The following is a 20,773-nucleotide window of genomic DNA, read 5'->3' as shown; positions in this document are numbered from 1 at the left end:
CATGGAAAAGACTTTCAAAATCTTTGCAAAATATGAAGCACATGTTTAAGAATATTATTAATTAGGTCTCAGGCAGTTTGCATGTACTTAAAAACACACACACAATAAAAAAAGACCTGCTTCTTATTTACACAGGCCAGTACTTTGAAATTTCTCATGGCGTAAAGCGGTCCTTCATGTACATAACCTATGAATTATCCTTGAAATAAAATGTTTAATTACAATTGACATTTCTGAACCCATTGCAGGTGGTGCCCATCTGAAGAGTGACATTGTTTACTACACCACAAGGCTCCAGGCCTAGTGTCAGAGATTATAAACCAATTTCCATCCCTGCTTTAATGCTGGTTTAATATCAGAAGAAGAACTTTACTGTGTAAATATTAAACATTTTGTTTAAATATTAAGTACCAAAGGTCTTTTCCTTTTGATTATTAAAACAGGAAGAGACCCAACTTTGAAAGTGGTGCCTTGTTGTATTAAGAAAATGACTGGTTCTTTGCCTCCAGGTTAATTATCACTGGCCAGAGATACATGCTCAGGCAAAATGTCAGGTGTCTACTTGTAACATTGGTTCTCTCAACTATTACATGGAAATAGCTGACCAGGAATCTGACCTCTATAAAGAGCTTATTAGAAATTGTGCATTTTATCTCGCTCTTTACCTAAGATGTGGTCTGATGGGAACAGACAAAAAAATGCTGTCTCCTTGCTGGATGCAGGTAGGGCAGGATGGGGAATCACAAGGAAGTGACTCATGAGTGACCCAACTGTAACATTTACTGGGTCACCACCAAACTGCAAAGAAGCTAATCATCTTGGTTGACAAGAAGATATCTAGTGTATTATATGTTTGTTTGCCCACCTAATACTGAAATTAAACCAGGGAAGTGGACATTTGTGAATACCTGTCCTGCAAACAAATACTCAAGATGGATGCAAACTCTCCTCAAGAGTTTACATCTTCCAACTAATTGCAGTGGGAACTACAGAGAAAATATTCTCAATTACTCTCAACTGTGGAAAAATGAGCTGTTGTCTTTATTCTGGTTTGCTAGCTTTTTATTTTTCTTACATGTTGTCTTAGAATCCTTGAGCAGAACACTGCATCTATTAGGCAACTATGAGAGATCCAGATGTTGCTCTTAAATTGATAACTGTTGGGTCTGTTTTATTGAAGTGCTTATATGAAGGCAAATAAACTTGGGGTTTAGCCTTTTTGTATTCAAATAAATTCACTACCTCTAAAAATAGAAGAGTCTTTATAATTCTGAAAAAGATGATGAAACCCTGGCAAATCTTGTTAGAGGAGTGTTTTAGAGCATAGCAATTTTGATGGAAAAAGGGAAAAGGGCCTCTTTTGATTTTTCCTAGAACTGCTGGCCCTACTAATATTTACAGTTATATGATTAGATGGTAACATTACATGCAGCTTACCAGTACCTTACAAGCACTTTAAAAATGTTCTCAATTATTTAATCAATTAACATACATGTATGTATATTGGGCATCTATTTTGTGTCTAGAATTGTGGTGAGCCTATTAACATTTAAGATAGATCTGAAAAGTCAAGATACATTTACTTGATTTGATTTGAAAAGTGTTCTATGTACTACTCTCTTAAATAGTAGGGAAACAAAGTTAGTGTGTGATCAGATTTTATAAGACTTTAGGTAGTGATTAGAGAAATGAGATTGGGGCAGTGCTACCTTTGAGCTGTATGGTTTGGGGAGACATGTCACAGTAGTAAGAGGGACATATGGAAAAGGGAGAGACTGGGACTTGAGATTCTTGCCAAAAACTATGGCAATCATCTACTGATAGATTAAAAGCAATTTAGGTTAGTGCAGTGACAGTGGGAATGGATAAGGTGGTTTTTATAAAATTTTCAACTTGGTGGTTATTAGTAGTTTTTTAAAAAATTATGTTTCTCATTTTTTTGCTAAATGAGGAATGTGGAAAATGTAACTCCATGGTCAAAGAATGAGTCAAGGATTTGGAAGGCACATTTTGTTTTTTGATCAGATTACTGACCCTGTGTGACTGGACTTTCCATACCTCCTGGCTCCACTGCCCCTACAATCAATATGGCCATGGCAGATGAATGTTTCAAGCTTCCTATGTAAAATACACTTTATAATTAAATGAATTATTTTTAAGATACATGACAATTTTCCTTTTACTCTAACCCCCCAAGAGAGGAGGGCAGCTTGCAGTTTGAATCAAAAATCATATATTATTAATCATTTAAAAATTGTCTTTTCCTCATATATGTGTGGCATTAATATCCTTCAAAGATTTTCTTTGTGAAAAATTAAGTGTTCTGTTTATTGAATTTTGCAGTTTAACTTAATGATTTCTTTTCTAATGTGTACTATAGTGAAATTTTTAAGAGCCATCCTTAGTTGAGATTTCTTTTTTCTTATAGTGCTGCTTTCCAAATGTGAATATACTTTTAAATGTTAGGTACTTTTTATGTTAAGAATCTTCATATGTTCTACTAATATCTCTTGTGTGCTTTTCACTAAAATACAATCATTGCTCTATTATATAAGAAGTACCAAAGTGAAAGCTATCTTGCTTTTAGGAAATTACACTCTGTTTGGGAAGATCTAACATTTAAACACAGCAATGCTGATAAGTGTTGTATGAGTGGTAAAATCATCAGTGATATGCATCCATTCAGAAACATATCCATTACATAGCAAGCACATGGCACATATATAATGTGTCAACTGAAAAGGTCTTTGAATTGGGTCCTAGAGAAAGGATGGATTATGATAGAGAAGAAGAGCTTTCTCAGCTCAGGCATTCCCCTTGCAAAGGTATCAAGGCCTCAAAGCCCAAAGTGAGGCCAGGGGAGACACAACAGGCCCGGAAGAGGCCACTCTGATATCGGTGTTTAGTTCACACAGCACAGAGAAAAGAAGCATCTAAGAATGCTGTAAAATAGAAAGAAAATGCGGAGAATACAAATACATATCAAGAAGAAGAAAATGAATCTGATCCAGCTAAATTAGCCTATTTCCTTTTTAAAAAAGTATAACTGTTTAGAATTGTGCAATGGCATTTTCTTTTCATTCATCTCACAAAAGAAGATTGTTTTTAGCTTTGTGTCCTAGTGTCCCTTGCTCATTGGTCAGAGATCACTCCTTCCATCACATTAAAGGCAAATGGAGCAATCAGTTTTCCCCACTACTGATTTCTGTTTCAAGAAACTTGGGAATCATAATCCATTTTCAAAATTATCATTGACAGGAGTGCTTCCATTTCACTCCTGGGCCCTTTACAGACAATGCTGTTCTTAGAAATGTTGACATATTCAAACCCATGCAATGTCAATGTTCAGGGATAAGTTTTCTTATCTCAAGAGACTTTCTAAATATATTTTATTGATTTTTTACAGAGAGGAAGGGAGAGGGATAGAGAGTTAGAAACGTTGGTGAGAGAGAAATATCAATCAGCTGCCTCTTACACACCCCCTACTGGGGATGTGCCCGCAACCAAGGTACATGCCCTTGACTGGAATCGAACCTGGGACCCTTGAGTCTGCAGGCCGATGCTCTATCCACTGAGCCAAACCGGTCAGGGCTCTCAAGAGACTTTTGAAAAAAAAAAAAAAAAAAAAAAAAAAGAGCCACATTATGAGTAGAGCATTTTCCCCATCTTTTTAGGTAATTTGACTCTGTAAATACAAATCACCACAATTATAATGGGCAGTCTTTTACAGAATAAAAGTGATTGTTTCTCTGAGTTCTTAGAAGGAAAAAGAGTTTCATAAATTTACTCCTGGTTCAGGAAAAAACCACACACAGAGATACCTAATGTAGATATGAAGCTAGAATATTTTTTTCCAGAGGAAGACAAGTACATTAAAGAAGAAATTATGCTCTACTCAAAGTTGTCTTTATATACTAGAAGTTCCTTCCTGCAGACCCTTTGATGATAGGCATCACTTTTGAATTTTTCAGGAAATATATGAAATGTATCATTTTCAAGATATTTTGACCTGGCTACTGGTTGCAGTTTTGAATAAAAGAAAGACATGTCTTCATAGTATATTTATTTAAAAATTTAGGAATTGGGATTTGGATGGTTGTATGTTTCACAATGGAAATGCTGCAGAAACCTCTTACACAGCAATTTAAAAAATTAAGATGAGTATAAAACAATAAACAAGACTCCCCATTAAGCACATCAGTAAAACAGCACATGATGTAGTTTATTAATATATTTTGTTGTAATTCATCTCAATTTTGGTTTCACTGAAAGCAAACTTTCAGAAAATATTCTAAATAAACATATTGATATTATTTTAGGATGCCAAATTTAAAAGACTAGGACTGACCCTCTGTCAAAAGGACCGTGTAACATAAGAAAATGTTTTCTTGGCTATTTTATTGTTTTTTTATGCACTACTGACAAAAATCAAGTTTTGTTTCAGAAACAATTCCAAATAGATCCATTTTTGTTCTTCTGATATTTTAAACTGGCTTATGTAAAATGATTTCATCTTTTTTTATTGAAGGCAACTGAACATTTCACAAGTCACGATATATCCTCTGGTATGAAATGACTGTTGAATCAAATTTTAAAATACAGAAGATACTAACACAGAGAAGTGGAATAGCTGGGGCGCTATTGGTGGTATCATTACAGAAAGACTAATACAAAAGACGCTACCCATTTCTTGTCTAAACAGGCAGAATCAGGAAAGCCTAGGTTACCTTTTTAAAGAATTTATCCATGTTTTAACATATTTATCAGTAATTGTTTATCAGTAGACATAAGGTAAGTAAGTAAGTATGAAGTGGAGAGGAAAAAAGTCAAATTTATTTTGCATGAGACATACTGATAAAATTTGTGTGGGCTGGTACTTTTCACAATATACTTTTACAAGGCAATAAATACATTTCCAGATATTCAAATAATATGTATTACAGAGATTTGAAGGCAATGGAAATGGCTCTAACAGAAAAAAATACAGCCAGAGGTAGTCTTCCTTTGAAGAAATGCATAGAAAAGATCTACTATTAAGAGTCCCTCATAGGAATGATTGCTTGTCCTCTGCATAGCAAATGGATTCCTGCATTGTGAAGATATATGATTACTTATACATTTCTAATTCCAAGCAGCACGAACTAGGAAGTTTCCTTTCTATTATCTCAAACATAAACTCCCATATCTGTTTTGCCTTTTGAGAGGTCTGTGAACTGGAAATTACATTTCAACACATTCAAATTATTACTGAGTCTTGATCCTAAGGGGTATCTTTTCAGTGCAGGGCAGTGGGATTTGGCTGTGTAATTCTTATTAATACTAATAACAGCCAATTACTAGACTCTAGAATGTACCAGAAGAATTTCTTTTAAAGCCTAAATACATGAAAACAATTTATTTTAGTCAAACTCAATATCAGACAGTATAAAGTTTCTTGGAATCAAAGAGAGAAAATATGAATATTAAAAAAACACAAACCATAATTACAAATAAAAATTACTTGAACTTGTGGAAAAAATCACATGGTTTTTGCATCTTTCCAGACCTATATAGGGTTGGTGTGGGAACATAGGAAGAACCAAAATAAATGACATGACAACCTTCATGCAGTACCTATAAAACAAGCCACGCCATTTCTATATACATGTATGGGGAATGTGGGATGCTCTGTGGCCCCTGACTAGCAATCTGCACAGAGCTGTAATACTTTGGCAGATCTGAACTGAATTTACTATATGGACATTCACTGAGTTTACTTTGGTTCTCATTCTGCTTTGTTAGACTCTTCCATTTCTTGAATTTAATGAAACTGGTAGCCAATACAAATTTGATTTCTCAAAAATGACTCAGTCCACAAATTCAGCCTTTATGAAAACATTACCTAGAGAGAAATTAACTTTAGACAGTTTTGTACCACGTCATGAGTTTGTAATAGGTTGTATTGAGATTGGCTATGACCCCTTTGGCAGCCATTACCCTGTCTAACCATGAAATTTCAGCCCCCCTCACACTTCCAGCCATACAAAGCCCACTTCAATACTTTGTATATTGATTCAATTCTCTAATTAGATATCCATCCCCTTCAGGGGCTGAGGGCAGGCTCCTTAGACTTAAAGCTTTGTGATTTTGGCCAAATTTACTATTCTCTCTGGGTTTCATTGCCCTCTTCTGAAAAAATGGAGATAATAAAGTACTTTTTTCATAGGGTGGTAAGGGAATTAAAGGAGTTAAGAAATGTAAAGCTCTGGCATACCATAGACATATTTGTGTATATCATCCTCTTATGTGATACAGTAATACTTACAGTCTTTTTTTCTGCCTTCACCTTGAAGCAGATCTTGTTTTGTCTGCTCAGTTCTTGGCCCTTGTTTTGGTACTTAGGGTAATGGGAAAGCAAAGAATGGAAAGGAACTAAGAAAGAGCAGACTAACATGGACTAGAAAGCACATGCAGCAATGAAGAGCAGAACAGAATTTGTTTGGAAAATGGGAAGAAGGTGGGAATAAAGAGAGATCAGGAGGCCAGATTTAAGTAGAGAATTTATGGGGGCGGGTTAGTAAAGTAGAGGAGCGGTGGTAAGGCAAAGAAATAGAGAAGAATGGAAAAGAAGAGGAGGGGAAGAAAGGAGGATACACCAAGCTGGAGAGAAGTTTGTTAGGTATGAATAGATAAATGGCTGAACCCCAGGCAATGCTGTTCACTCTTGGCATCTGTCAAGAGACTTCGGTAAAGGTTATAATTGTTTCTCCCTTTCCCTTCCTTTCATTTTCTCCATTTTCTTTTCTTCTTCTCCTTTAATTTTAACCTGGGATTTATTTTATTAGCTTATGGAGAGAAGGTAAATGCAGTACCCTTTTTCTCCTCATTAGGAGGACTTTGTAGACACAAATACCAACTGCAATATGCTCTCAGTGTCTTATGGTGCTCTTCCCAGAGGTGTATGCCACCCCTCCCCGTGCCCTCCTCTCCAAACAATATTAATATACTGTTTGAAAGCTGTCTTCTTTCCTTTTTTAAATATATATATTTATTGATTTCAGAGAGAAAAGGAGAAGGGAAGAAAGGTAGAAACATCAATGATGAGAGAGAATCATTGATTGGCTGCCTCCTGCATGCCTCACACTAAGGATCCAGCCTGCAACCCAGGCATATGACCTGACCGGGAATTGAACTGTGACCTCCTGGTTCATAGGTCAATGCTCAACCACTGAGCCATGCCGGCTGGGCTGGGCCAAAAGCTATCTTTTCTAATGAAAATGTTTTGAAAAGACTTATAATCACTTCAATCCAGCAACCCAATAATACATAACAACTTATTCAGCACAGATCTTCATAGTCTTTAAGTGTTTTCACACTCATGGTCTCATTTGTTCCCCCCACAATAATTTTGCACACTTACAGGTCAGGCACTACCATTTCTATTTCATGCAGGAGGGAAACCATGGCTCAGAAACATGCCAGTCCTAGAACTAATAATGTGCTGTGATTCCTATCTGTATTCATTTTATTCCATCGCAATGGCTGGCTCAAGTATACATATTCCTTTTGGCAAGGGGCTGTGTTTCTTCAAAATGTACAGAGTCCATATTTGAGCCTCTAGGTCTCCAGCCAGCTTCCTTGCCCTCATGCAGAAGCCAGACAATTAGACTGCTTCTTTTCACTTTTCTGTTCTAGGAAGTCTTGCCTTTGGCCATATTTCTGACCTGGGGATTAGAACCCACAACCTCTCTGTGGTTTAGCCCTTTGAGCCATCCTGCATTTAGGTTTAGTAATTAGCACTTAGAAAGTCATTGAGGTTAATCCCCATTGCGCCTGTGTAAAATTTGGACTTATTTAAATGTCAAAGCCTCTTAGAGAACATTTCTGGGTAATTTTGTGTATTTGAAAGTAAACTAATGCCATTATCCATATTCCCTTAGAATGAGATGCATCAATTACATTATATGGACAGAAAAAAAATCTATTAATAGTCACATATGTGGTAAGGTGACATTCAGATGCATCTGTTTCCTTTCATAAAGTCACCTGCTGGAAGCCTATTGAGCAAATGTTAATGAATTTGGGTGTACCTAGCTGCAAATGGATCTGATCTTCCTAATGTAACATTACAGCAACCTAGATTCACTTGGATTATTCCACTGATTTAAATTAAATTGAACACCAAAGCCAGCAAAATGTATTAGAGAGGAATTAGATGTGCTACAGAAACATTTAAAGGGTGTTTATTCTTAGAACCCAAAGAAGCGGAGAAAGAATAAAAGTATCCCGTTGTATTCTTCCAACTTAGAGCCCAAGACACACATTTGGAGAGATAGACACGATGATTCTATTGCGTGAGAGGAATGTGCCGTGTGACCTCCATTCATGTTTAAAGATTTCTTCATAGTTTAATCTTAAAACATCATGCTGAAAGCATGCCGTCAACTGCCTGCCAAATTTGGTTTTAAAATTCAGCTGGTTTTTAACTATAGATGAGGAGAAAACATTAAATTTTTGTTTTTAGTGCTTCAACAAAAGTTAAAACTTGGATTTACTCTAAATCAATTATTTAAAAAAAATAGCATGCAATTTGCCCATAAATCAAATTAAAACTCATAAGTGGAGGTTAAATAGGCATCTCTCCCTATATCTACCTATCTGTCTTCTTTAATGTCTTGACTTATATGCTGCACAAAAGCCCAGTGTATATGATTCATTCCTACCCATGTTCATCATCATGAGACAGCCAATACTGGGGGAACTGTGGTTTTTGGTTGGAGTTATGGTTTTCCACCTATTCTTTTTTCTTTTCAATGAGATTTTTAGTATAAATGAAGTGATCTTATGATGAAAAATAGTGAAAACAATAAAAATGGCTACAAACAATTACCTATCAATAATAACTTTAAATCTAAATGGACTAAATGCTCCAATCAAAAGACATTGAGTAGCTGAATGGATAAGAAAACATGATCCATATATATGCTGTCTACAAGAGACCCACCTCAGAATAAGAGACTCACACAGACTGAAAGTGAAGGGATGGAAAAATATCTTTCAGGCAAAGGAAGTGAAAAAAAAGCTGGAGTAGCAATACTTATATCTGACAAAAGGGGGGGGGGGGAAGAAGACATATATAATACTTTAAACAATAAATAATTTTAATTATAAAAAGAAAATAATGAAAACAAATAAAATTGGTGTCACTTGGTGAAAAATCTTAATTAATCAATAGAAATATTATACATAATATTTATATAAATACTAGGGGCCCAGTGCACAAATTTGTGCACCTTGAAAGGAACTGTGGGCTGTGAGGCTGTGGTGGGCACAGGGTTGGGTCTCGGCCCATCCTTCATGACCCTGCCTGGCCCCTCCCACCATGGCCCCAGTCCCCTGTCTGCTGCAGCCCAGCTCCCGCCGCTGCTGCTCCCACATGCTGATGGCGCTAGCCCTGCTTGTACCTGCTGATGGCGCGAAATGATTGGGGCCAATGCCAGTAGCAGATGGGAGTGGTGGCTGCTGCCCAGATCGCCTCTCAGGAGCAGAGGGAGGTGGAAAAGCTCTCAAAGGCGATCGGGGCCAGCAGCCATTGCTTGCACCCACTGATCGTGCTGAGCAATCGGGACTGGTGCAGGGCACTGGCAGCAGGTGTGAGAGGCAGCTGCCGGCCCCAATTGCCCCTCAGGAGCAGGGGGAGGTGGAGAAGTGATCGGGGCTGGAGCTGCAGCAGGTGCGAGTGCTGGGTGGGATCAAGGTGCATAGGAGCAAAGAATTTTCAGTAACCACCAGAAGCTCGCCCCAATGACAGCAACCTGCACCCTGCCTTGGTCTGGCACCCCTGCTCACCTGTTCCACCATCCCATTGCCGTGGCCAATGCCCACCATGTTCCTCACTCTGCTTCCTGCTGCTGATGCCTGCCATGTTCTGCACACACCCCCTGTTGGTCAGCACACGTCATAGCAACTGGTTGTTCTGGTGTTTGGTTGTTCTGCCCTTCAGTCTATTTGCATATTAGCCTTTTATTATATAGGATATGCAAGTTTCTAATAGGTACTTTAAAAATTTTAAAGAAACAGGTAAACTTAATTTTAATAATGTTTTATTTAATTCTAAATATTCAAATTATTATCATTTCAACCTGTAAACAATGTAACAAATTTTCTAATTACATATGCTACATTATTTTTTTCATACTAAGTCTTCAAATCTTATCTATTTTACACTTGTAACACATCTGAATTCAGACTACACATATTGCAACTACTCAATAGCTACATGTGATTAGTGGCTGCCATATTGAACTATGAAGGATTGGCTGTACCATTTGTAAGTGTTAAGAACACTAAGACTCTCTAGATTTCAGTATTGTCTCTGTCTCAATTCCCTCTGTGACCATGGGCAAGTCAAAATTTCTGAGATTTAATTTCATAATATGTCAAACAGAGATAAAAATTGTTTTTATCCCATTGAGTTGTCACAAGGTTAAGTAAATTCCAAATACTTGACAAATAGTAAATCTACTACACTAGATGATGCAAAGGGAATGATATTGCTGATAAAGTTAGTTATGCCTATCAGGGCATTTAGAAAAATGCATGATATTAAAGTTGTATTTCCATGTTCAAAACATTACCATTATCCCAGCATTCCAATCATGCTATCCTCAATGCTTAATTATTACTGCTGTTTTGAGTTCATTCTGTGCATCAGGTGAGACATTGCCTTCTTTTGGGAGTAGCCTTCTTTTGCATCTCACATTTGGTTTTCATAGAAGCCACAGGCTTGAAAGTTAGAAGTTAAGACTTAGCCTTGTTTGAGCTACTTTTTTGTTAGGATAAGTAACTTAGATGTGTAGAATACAATGATTTTGCTTAATGCTTATTGACTGAAAATATACCAACAAATTAAAATTGTTTACTCTTCTAATTGTACAAAATTTCTGCTAGATCCAGAGAAAAGTAAAACCCATTTTGTCAGCACACACCATGACTGGAAAAAGTGGACTGGCAGCTCCTATATCCTTCAGATAGCTGTCAGAATTCATGGGCACACAGCAATGTTGTGGAAAGCCTACTGTAAGTTACAATATTCATGTAGCTGCCAACCACCTCTAACAAGTGCCAGACATCAATAACTGTCCACATTGTCAAAGGGAAGCAGTAAGGACAAGCACCATTGATACTGCAACCAACATTGTAATAGCTAACCAAGAGGACAATATTAATTCATGACCACAGCATTCTTTGAAGCTAGCCAGAGAGGTGGGGTGGGGGAAACCAATAGCAGGAATTCAGACCATCCAGGTTGGATAAGGCCCATAGAGAAATCACAGGCCAGCCAAAGCCCCAAATTACTCATTCAGGCCCTTAGGAGACACAGAATTGCACAGTATGCTATACAAAGAAGGTGTTTTCTGTCTGCCACAGAAGTGCATGCTTTTTTTGTATGTGTGTGTAAAGGATTCTTGGGATTATTCCTCCTGATAAAAAAAACCAATTAGACGTTTTTGCTAAAGATTTTAGTAACTTGAGAGTTCCTTTCCTTGGTTCCCTCAATTACATATGAAAATATCTGTGGAGACCCAGAGAAGTTATTTGCTCAAAGTCAGACTGACAGTTCTTGGGAATGTACAAGTCTAGTAGACAGAACTGCTATCCTGGTTTCCTGTGCATTTTAGTCTGTCCAGGCTTCCTTGTTACTCTCCTTTAATTTTGTTGGGTAAGAATCATTTTCTCCTTTTTATTATTTTAGCGGACACCCTAAGAATGGGCGAAGAACTGAAGACAGAATGGCAAAATCATGGAATTCCCCAGACTGATAAATCCATTCAGCCATTTTGCCAGGGCTTACTTTTACAGTGGGTCGTCATGTAATTCAGCAAAGCTAGACTTGCTGGTGACCTCACCAAAGGCATAGTTCATGCTTTCTACACTGTCTCCAGGGTCGAGTCTGGATCATTCTGTGTTGGCATGTTTTCCATGCAAGCACTGTGAAAGTTCCTGTGAATGCCTAAAATACAGCCAGAAAGTATCCTGGGACTTAAGAAAATGTGTGTCATTTACAAACGTATTTGTTTATAATTAGATAGTGTTAAAATATAGAAATGTCTTCTTTTATATTTCTACCAAATCTGTGTAGCATCCTGTTCCCAGAGAGGTTGAATTCCTAGAATGCCTACCTACTGAAAAAAAGTAACTTTTTGTTAAAAAATTAATTAAAAGTATGTTGTTTACAAATAATAGCTTATTCTCACAAGTACCAGTTTTGTAGGCAGCTGTAAAAAGCCCTGGACTTTGAATTATAAGAACTGAGGTTTTTAAGGCTCTGATCGGCCACTTATTAGCAAATAATACTCACTCTTCATTTAAAATGGTTATGATGAAAATGAAATAAAATAAAATTTTATTTATAAACATTTATAAGCATTGTGTAAAGTATAGAGATTGTTCAAATGTAAAATCTTATTCTTTTGTTCAAAATCTAATAGCTATTTAAATTTATATATAGAAATAATTTACATTTATATAAAGTATTTTCTATTTGATAGATAGAGATTATGTGCAGATTGGAGATGTTTATTGATAAGCTTCCTATCTAATTTTTGTCACCCATTTGTTTTAACAAGGCAACTTACTTTATAGCTTACTTTAAATTTGCCTCAAACATTCAACTGACAGTGACTACAGCTATCAGACCCTCTGTTTATGGTGCAAAGATGAAACTAAACATTTATAAAAATTTCCACAGAAGATTCCAGCTAATGAAAGCACTATTTGTGGTTTGCTAAAACATGCGCGCACATAGGTATTGCCCCATTTATCAGACATGAGAGCTAATTGCCTCATACACCACTGTATCTCTTCCACTCTCTGCATTTCAATTCCCAATATTAACACATAGGTGGTCAAGCTGACCATCGAATAGCCTGCATGAGCATGAATGCATTAAATAATTTAATGTTGGAAGAGTTTATTAAACTGCCACATTCTAATCAGCATGCGTACCTGCCTTCATTAATTTTGCACTGGTCCATGGTGTGTCTCTACAGCCAACACAGAGAGCACTAATGTATTATTAATAGAAGCTCTTAACAAACAGGACCAGTTAATCAAGGAAAATTTACTATTAACCACATGACTATACATACTGCAATCTAATTACCATCAGATTTAACTCTCACACTGCCACACCCATTTAGACATCTTTCTTATTATTTGTCAATGAAACTGCTGAAAACGTTATCATTATTTCATTAACGTGAGAGAGATATTTGCATCTGCACATGATTGAGAACACGAGGAGGTTTTCTGCTTGTTATTGCCCTATGTTGTAGAGATTCAGTTTTGTAAGTTTTAAAGATCACTTTGAAGAGAGCCCTGTTTCTGTTTACCCACATATTTTCTTTTTATTTATTTAATTTTTAATTTAATAAATCTTTATTGTTCAGATTATTACAATTGTTCCTCTTTTTTCCCCCATAGCTCCCGTCCACCCGGTTCCCACCCCACCCTCTGCCCTTACCCCGCCCCCCCACTGTCCTCATCCATAGGTATACGATTTTTGTCCAGTCTCTTCCCGCACCCCCCACACCCCTTTCCCCCCGAGAATTGTCAGTCCACTCCCTTTCTATACCCCTGATTCTATTATATTCACCAGTTTATTCTGTTCATCAGATTTTTTTATTCACTTGATTTTTAGATACACTTGTTGATAGATATGTATTTGTTGTTCATAATTTTTATCTTTACCTTTTTCTTCTTCTTCCTCTTCTTAAAGAATACCTTTCAGCATTTCATATAATACTGGTTTGGTGGTGATGAACTCCTTTAGCTTTTTCTTATCTGTGAAGTTCTTTATCTGCCCTTCAATTCTGAATGATAGCTTTGCTAGGTAGAGTAATCTTGGTTGTAGATTCTTGCTATTCATCACTTTGAATATTTCTTGCCACTCCTGTCTGGCCTGCATAGTTTCTGTTGAGAAATCAGCTGACAGTCATATGGGTGCTCCCTTATAGGTAATTAACTGTTTTTCTCTTGCTGCTTTTAATATTCTCTCTTTGTCTTTTGCTCTTGGCATTTTAATTATGATGTGTCTTGGTGTGGTCCTTTTTGGATTCCTTTTATTTGGGGTTCTCTGCATTTCCTGGACCTGTAAGTCTATTTCTTTCACCAGGTGGGGGAAGTTTTCGGTCATTATTTCTTCAAATAGGTTTTCAGTATCTTGCTCTCTCTCTTCTTCTGGCACCCCCATAATTCAGATGTTGGTACGCTTGAGGTTGTCCCAGAGGCTCCTTACACTATCTTCAAGTTTTTGGATTCTTTTTTCTTTTTGCTTTTCTGGCTGAGTGTTTTTTGTTTCTTTGTATTTCAAATCTTTGACTTGATTCTTGCGATCCTCTGGTCTGCTGTTGTATCTCTGTATATTATTCTTTATTTCAGTCAGTGTATGCTTAATTTCTAGTTGGTCCTTTTTCATATCCTTGAGGGTCTCACTAAATTTATCAGCCTTTCCTAGAAAATTGTTGAAAAACCTTATAACCATGGTTTTGAACTCTATATGCAGTCGTTTGTTTTCCTCCATTTCTTTCATTTGTGATCTGTTTCTTTGTCTCCACATTTTGGCTGCTTTCCTGAGTTGGTAGAGTGGCTTTGTGTGCTAGGTGTCCTATAGGGCCCAGTGGCTCAGCCTCCCCAGTTACCTGAGGTGAACACTCTTGGTGCACCCCTTTGTGGGCTGTGTGCAAAGTCTTGTTGTAGTTAAGCCTTGATTGTTGTTGGTATCACTGGGAGGAATTGACCTCCAGCCCAATTGGCTGTGAGGATCAGCTGTGTCTACACTGGTAGAACTTCTGTGCTGGAGACATCCTTATGAGACTTGCAAAAGCCTCTGTGCGCAGCTTGGATGGGGTGGAGTCTCAGGGCGGAACAGACAGCATTGGTTTCCCATTAGCCCTGCCCTAATAGGTCCCTGTGTCTCAGTGTCCCATGGTAATTGCTGCAAGCACCTCTGAGAGAAAGCTGCCCTCGAGTTCTACTTGCTGCCAGACAGTCCAATTTCTCCCCGAATGGGTCTGGGTCCCCAGAGTCTCACCCAGAACTGGAGTTCAGTGCAGTTGGGAGCTTTTGTCTCCCTCCCGCTTGAGAAAGCCAGCCGCGCACTCACCTTGTGCGTCTCAGTACCTCTGCCTCCTGCAGCTCCTCTGAGTCTCAGTGTGCTTTTCTCTTTCCTTCTAGTTGTAGAATTTCCACTCAGCTAGCCTTCCTGTGGTTCTGGATGATGTCCGTTTTGTCTTTTAGTTGTAGTTTTGAAATTGTTGTGCGAGGCAGCAGTTTGGGTGTTTACCTATTCTGCCATCTTGGTTTCTCCTCTACCCACATATTTTCAATTCTCTAAAATCAATTGATGACAATGAGCGAGTTTCTCTGCATGAACATCCATACTCTCTGAATTGGTTCAGGTGAAATTCAACATTTGGCAAGTTACAGTTACTGCTATGTAAATGGTGTGGATATAATCTAGATCATTTAGTTTTACTATTTAGCGAAATAATCTGCTATATTAACTGTAAGTCTGATAAGATTGGAGGTCCATCATTTAACCAAATTTGGCTACTTCAATATCAGTGAACTGGATAAACACCTACCATGACTGCCTGTTTTGCATATTTAGAAGAAGTATATAAAAAGGAAGAGAAAGTGTGACCAGGTGTGTTTTTTTGTGTGCTTTTTTTTTTTTTTTCTTTTTAAGTTGTCATGGTGTCTGTTTTATTCCTTTGGGTCACACGAATTTATGTGTATTTACAGTAAATTTCTGGTTTAGTGGTTATGTCATTTGTAAAAAGAAGTGTGGCTTTCTGAATCAGAGTAAGAAGGAAAGCTTTGAGAATTTAGAAATGTCAATGCTGGTATTTATGAATTACTAGAGGCCCAGTGCACGAAATTTGTGCACAGGTGGAGTCCCTAGGCCTGGTTGGCGATCAGGGCTGATTGGGGCCAGGCCAATCCGGGCTGGGCTGGAGAGGAGGTGACAGTCACTGGGCCTGGCACAGAAGGAGCAGACACTGGGCACCAGTGCTGCCATGGTCGGTGCCCCACCACCATGTGGTTCCCCACCCCTCTTCTTCTTCCCTCCCTGCTGCACCACCACTGTGGTGGGTGGGTGTTGGGCCAATTGGGGCCTGCTGGCTGGGGGAGGAACAGGGTATGGGTGGTTGGCCAGTGGCCCCAAGGAAGGAGCCGGCCCTTGGCTCCCCTGGGAAAGGGGCTGCATCTGCTGCCACCCATCCCTAGTTCCCTGTCCCAGCCCAGGGCCCAGCCCTGATCAGGTGATTGGGGCTTGCCAGCTGGGGGAAGAGACTGAGAAAGGTGGCCAGCCAGAGGAGGTTGGCTGGGGAGTACACTGACCACCAGGGGGCAGTGCCTGCATTGAGTGTCTGCCCCCTGGTGGTCAGTGCACGTCATAGCGACCGATCATTCTGGTCACTTAGGCTTTTATATATATAGATTAGGAAGAGAAATTAGAACATTTTTGTCAGAATTTTATTTTATGATCTCCTTGCTCCTTGGAATATTAGCCCACACTGATGGAACTTAAGAAATATCTAGCCCTGACCGGTTTGGCTCAGTGCCCTGACCGGTTTGGCTCAGTGGATAGAGCGTCAGCCTGCGGACTCAAGGGTCCCAGGTTTGATTCCAGTCAAGGGCATGTACCTTGGTTGCAGGCACATCCCCAGTAGGGGGTGTGCAAGAGGCAGCTGATTGATGTTTCTCTCTCATCGATGTTTCTAACTCTCTATCCCTCTCCCTTTCTCTCTGTATAAAATCAATAAAAAAATAAAATAAATTAAAAAAAGAAATATCTAGCAATTTGCTAAGAATTTCAGTTTGATGACTCAAAGGACTTTTTAGTTACTTTCTTGGAAGACTCTAGCTATCATGTTTTAGTTATTTCTTCCAATTGAGGCTTATAAAGACTATATCCCTATTGTATATTTTATTTTATTTTAGGTCAATTTATCTTGCTTAAAATATATAGATAATTCCATGTGGGTGAACGATGGGATCAGATGAACTATACATTTATATGCAGTGGATTTGGATAGAGGATACCATTTTATTCTACATCATAGGATAGTAGTTCCATATTTGTATTATATTTTTGTTCTTGTGACTCGTGGCTTACAGGTAATTTTTACAGTTTTCTTTGTTAGAAAGCAGCAATAGCAGCTGTTTTATTGCCACATTATGTAGTGATCTTACCTGTTGTAATATCAAACTATAAAATAAAGAATTGTCTGGATAGCATTCTATTTACAGAAGAATGATCCATATGGAACCTCGCTATCACGTTGCCTTGGAAGAACATTTAACATGTAATGTGCTATATCAAACTCAATACACACATGTTACCATGAACCTACCCATTCCTTGAGGTGATGGTTAATTCCCTAATGCCACTCTCACAATCAAGTAGACCAGGGTTAGAGGTGGCAGATATGGCCATATGTCTGGAGGACCAGTGCAAAGAAATTAGAGGGAGACTGAAGGACCCCTGTCACTATTTTCTGAGGGCTCTGGTTAAAGAAAAGGTGATTGAAGAACCATATTTGTCTTTTTCTATTATAGTTCCTAAAAATTATAGGGTAATATATAGAAAAGATGGAAATTATTTTGAATTTAATCAAGGAAAACTGTTATTTGACTTGAATAGTAAATTGTATTTCAAAATGGCTGATGAAGTACGTAGATAACTCCTTTTGAAAACTAGTTTTCCATGTACAATACCTTTGCTTTGCCTTACTTATGTGCTGTCATCTCCATCTTTTTTCCCAAGTTTTTGTGCATATGGTTGTCTAGGAAAACTCTAAAGTTAGGTGGTAAAGTGTTCAAGGGGTTGGGGACTCTGAATTGCATTTCTAACTGTTCAGTTCCCTCATCTGTAAAGAAGGAGTGTTAGATTAGCTCATTCCCAAAAATTTTTGAATACATTGATTTTAAGTTCTAGTATATGAAGTAATAGAATCTCAGAGACAATTGAGAACATCATATATTCCTTTCAGAAGTTCAGGAACCTTAGATGAGTAGATGAGGGAAGAGTAAACAGGGCTTCCTTTTTTTTAAAAAAAAAATCATGTTAAGAAATAAAGGAATTTAATTCCAGGTCCCTATCTTTCAGATACTCCTTGCAAAATATACAAAGTCCACACAGAGGGATGATAATGCAATAGTACTCTATATGACTCATAAATATAATTTAGTTTGGAAATGTCATATGGTAATCCCACATACAGCCCTATTCATCAAAGGCCTGAGCTGTCAGGCCATGATGGCACTTTGATTATTTTGCACATTATTTACACAGGGAAGACCCAAAAACACATTCCACACACAATTTAAGGGGGAAAAAGAGCTCAAAAGGTTTATCCTTTTCACAAATGTGGTTAATTAAGAAAATGTGAAAGGATAGTTATGTTAAATTGGCTGGCAATTTGACAAACACACCAAATAGATAGATAAGTAGATAGATATTTAGATAGATGATACCAGTAGATGGATAGATAATAAGTCGATGATAGATAGATGATAGATAGATAGATAGATAGATAGACACACACACATATATGTAAACATACATTGTCATTGAAAATGAGAGAAAAAAATTGATGTCATGTAAGTACAAGACATATAAACAAAATAAAAAGCATTCACCCTGAGTAGTGGTGCTTGTGTAGATTCACAGAAGTGTTCAGCATCTAAGATTGCACAACTGAAAGGTGGTGTGGCATTTGATTTAATATCCCCAGAGTCTGGAGCCAGGAGTCAGGGGCCAAGAAAGAAGACTGTGTAGGATGGGGAGGTCTTGTAGTGAGCTTGCTGCAAGGTTTATAACCTCACCTGCCATTTAGGGGGGGTTAATCCAAACAGGAAAAGCACCCACTTGTGAATGTACGTGCATATGCACTCAGCTCATGTGCAGACATGACATGTACACAACTCAATTAAGTCAGTCATTGGTGTTTTTCTGGGGGAAGCAAACTGGGAGAGTGAAGAAACATAATGAAATAAACCTTTGATATGCTGCATCTATATGTGCTTACTGTGTTAGCCCAATATGCCATTGACAATTCTTTTGAGACATAGGTAAGTAAAAGGAAAGTATTTGAGAAAGAAATTAAAATAGAAAGGTTTAAATCCAGAAATAAAAACTGAAAAACCACTTTCCATTTTCTTTACCTGTTTTTCTTGTATCTTCTTTTTCTTCCTCAGTAACTTCAATTTATTATTATTTTTTTCTGGGGAATAGATAAGTAGTTTCAGGTGGAACTCAGAATTGTACTTGCCTTTGGGTTACACTACTCTCCTTCCTATGTTAATAAAACAACCAGTACCAGGTAATTAGTCCAAAAGTAGTCCAGTTGTTCAGGATATTTCTGTTTCTTAATAGGAAATGAATTGCAATGTGAGAATTACTTTGCAAAAGGGAAACTTTAAAAAATTCTACTGCAAATTTGCTGTGAAGATCCAACAAACATATTTATAATACTCATGTTACTACCATGGGAAGGTTAGAAAGCACATTCAGCTAAGATGAGTTGAAAAGATTGAGCATTTTGATAAAAAAAAAGGTTCCAAAATACCAAAAAGCAAATCACAATGGATTTTAATAAATGTTCTAATAAACTTCTACACGTTGTCATAGCATGCCACCATAATTAATTGTTAATTTTGGTATTTATTAAAATGTCACTGAATTTGTAAGTTTAGATTTTCTTACTCTATAAAATTGCAACTATGCAAAATGAGTGCTGAGAACTCATAACATGTTGTAAATCAACTCAGTTACTTGTAGCCAACTAATTTCAAAAGTAAATTCACAAATATTTTTTGAAAAAAATTATACCAATATGCTAAGTGAAATAAGTCAGCTAGAGAAAGACAAATACCATATGATCTCACTTATATGTGGAATCTAATGAACAAAATAAACTGATGAACAAAAATAGAAGCCCAAGCCATAGATACTAGTACATGGGACAAACTGACAGCTGTCAGAGGGGTTGGGGGCAGAGATTAGATGAAAGAAGGGGAAGCAGTTAGCCAAAAAACATATATGCATAGCCCATGGTCATAGACAACAGGGTAGTGATGACCAGAGGGAAGGGGTTGAGTTGAGGTGGGCAAAGAGGGTAAAATGTGAACATCTGTAATAGTGACAAAAATAAAAATATAAAAAGAAAGAAAAACTAACCAAATATTAGGTTTAATGTAGTATATATTTTAAATGCTTATATGTTTGTGGCAAGACCTCCAAATATAAGAGGGCCTAAGGCCAGTAGGGATCTTAAAAATTTGGATAAAAAAATCAGAACTTTAATAAAAGTTAAAGCAACTTTATTGAAGGTACTGGTAGTTTAAGTGACTATTTCTAGAATTCTCTGAAGGTTACAAAGCTGCATTCTTTATTTTTTAAGTACTTGCAATTGGAGGGTATCAAGCTAGTCTTGGATATCTGCAGGGATGTAGTTGATTATATGAAGCTCTTGCAGCAGGCTGGCTCTCCCTGCTGACTTGATTCAGCTCTTGGACACCTTGAACTACTTGGAACAGGTTGTTAACTATAATAATACTCTAGGTGTGGGATCACTTTGACATTCTAGACTCTTCACATAAGATTTTGTAACCTTGCTGTAGTTCACATAAAATCACACAGCTGAATTTATATCATACACTGTTCAGTGTGTTTTGAAGCAAATGCTGGGTTGGCATGTCAGCCACATTAAGAAGATATTCC

Source organism: Plecotus auritus (genome assembly GCF_963455305.1).
Source record: "Plecotus auritus genome assembly, chromosome: 2".
Classification (NCBI taxonomy): domain Eukaryota; kingdom Metazoa; phylum Chordata; class Mammalia; order Chiroptera; family Vespertilionidae; genus Plecotus; species Plecotus auritus.
Note: the sequence above shows the minus strand (reverse complement) of the source record.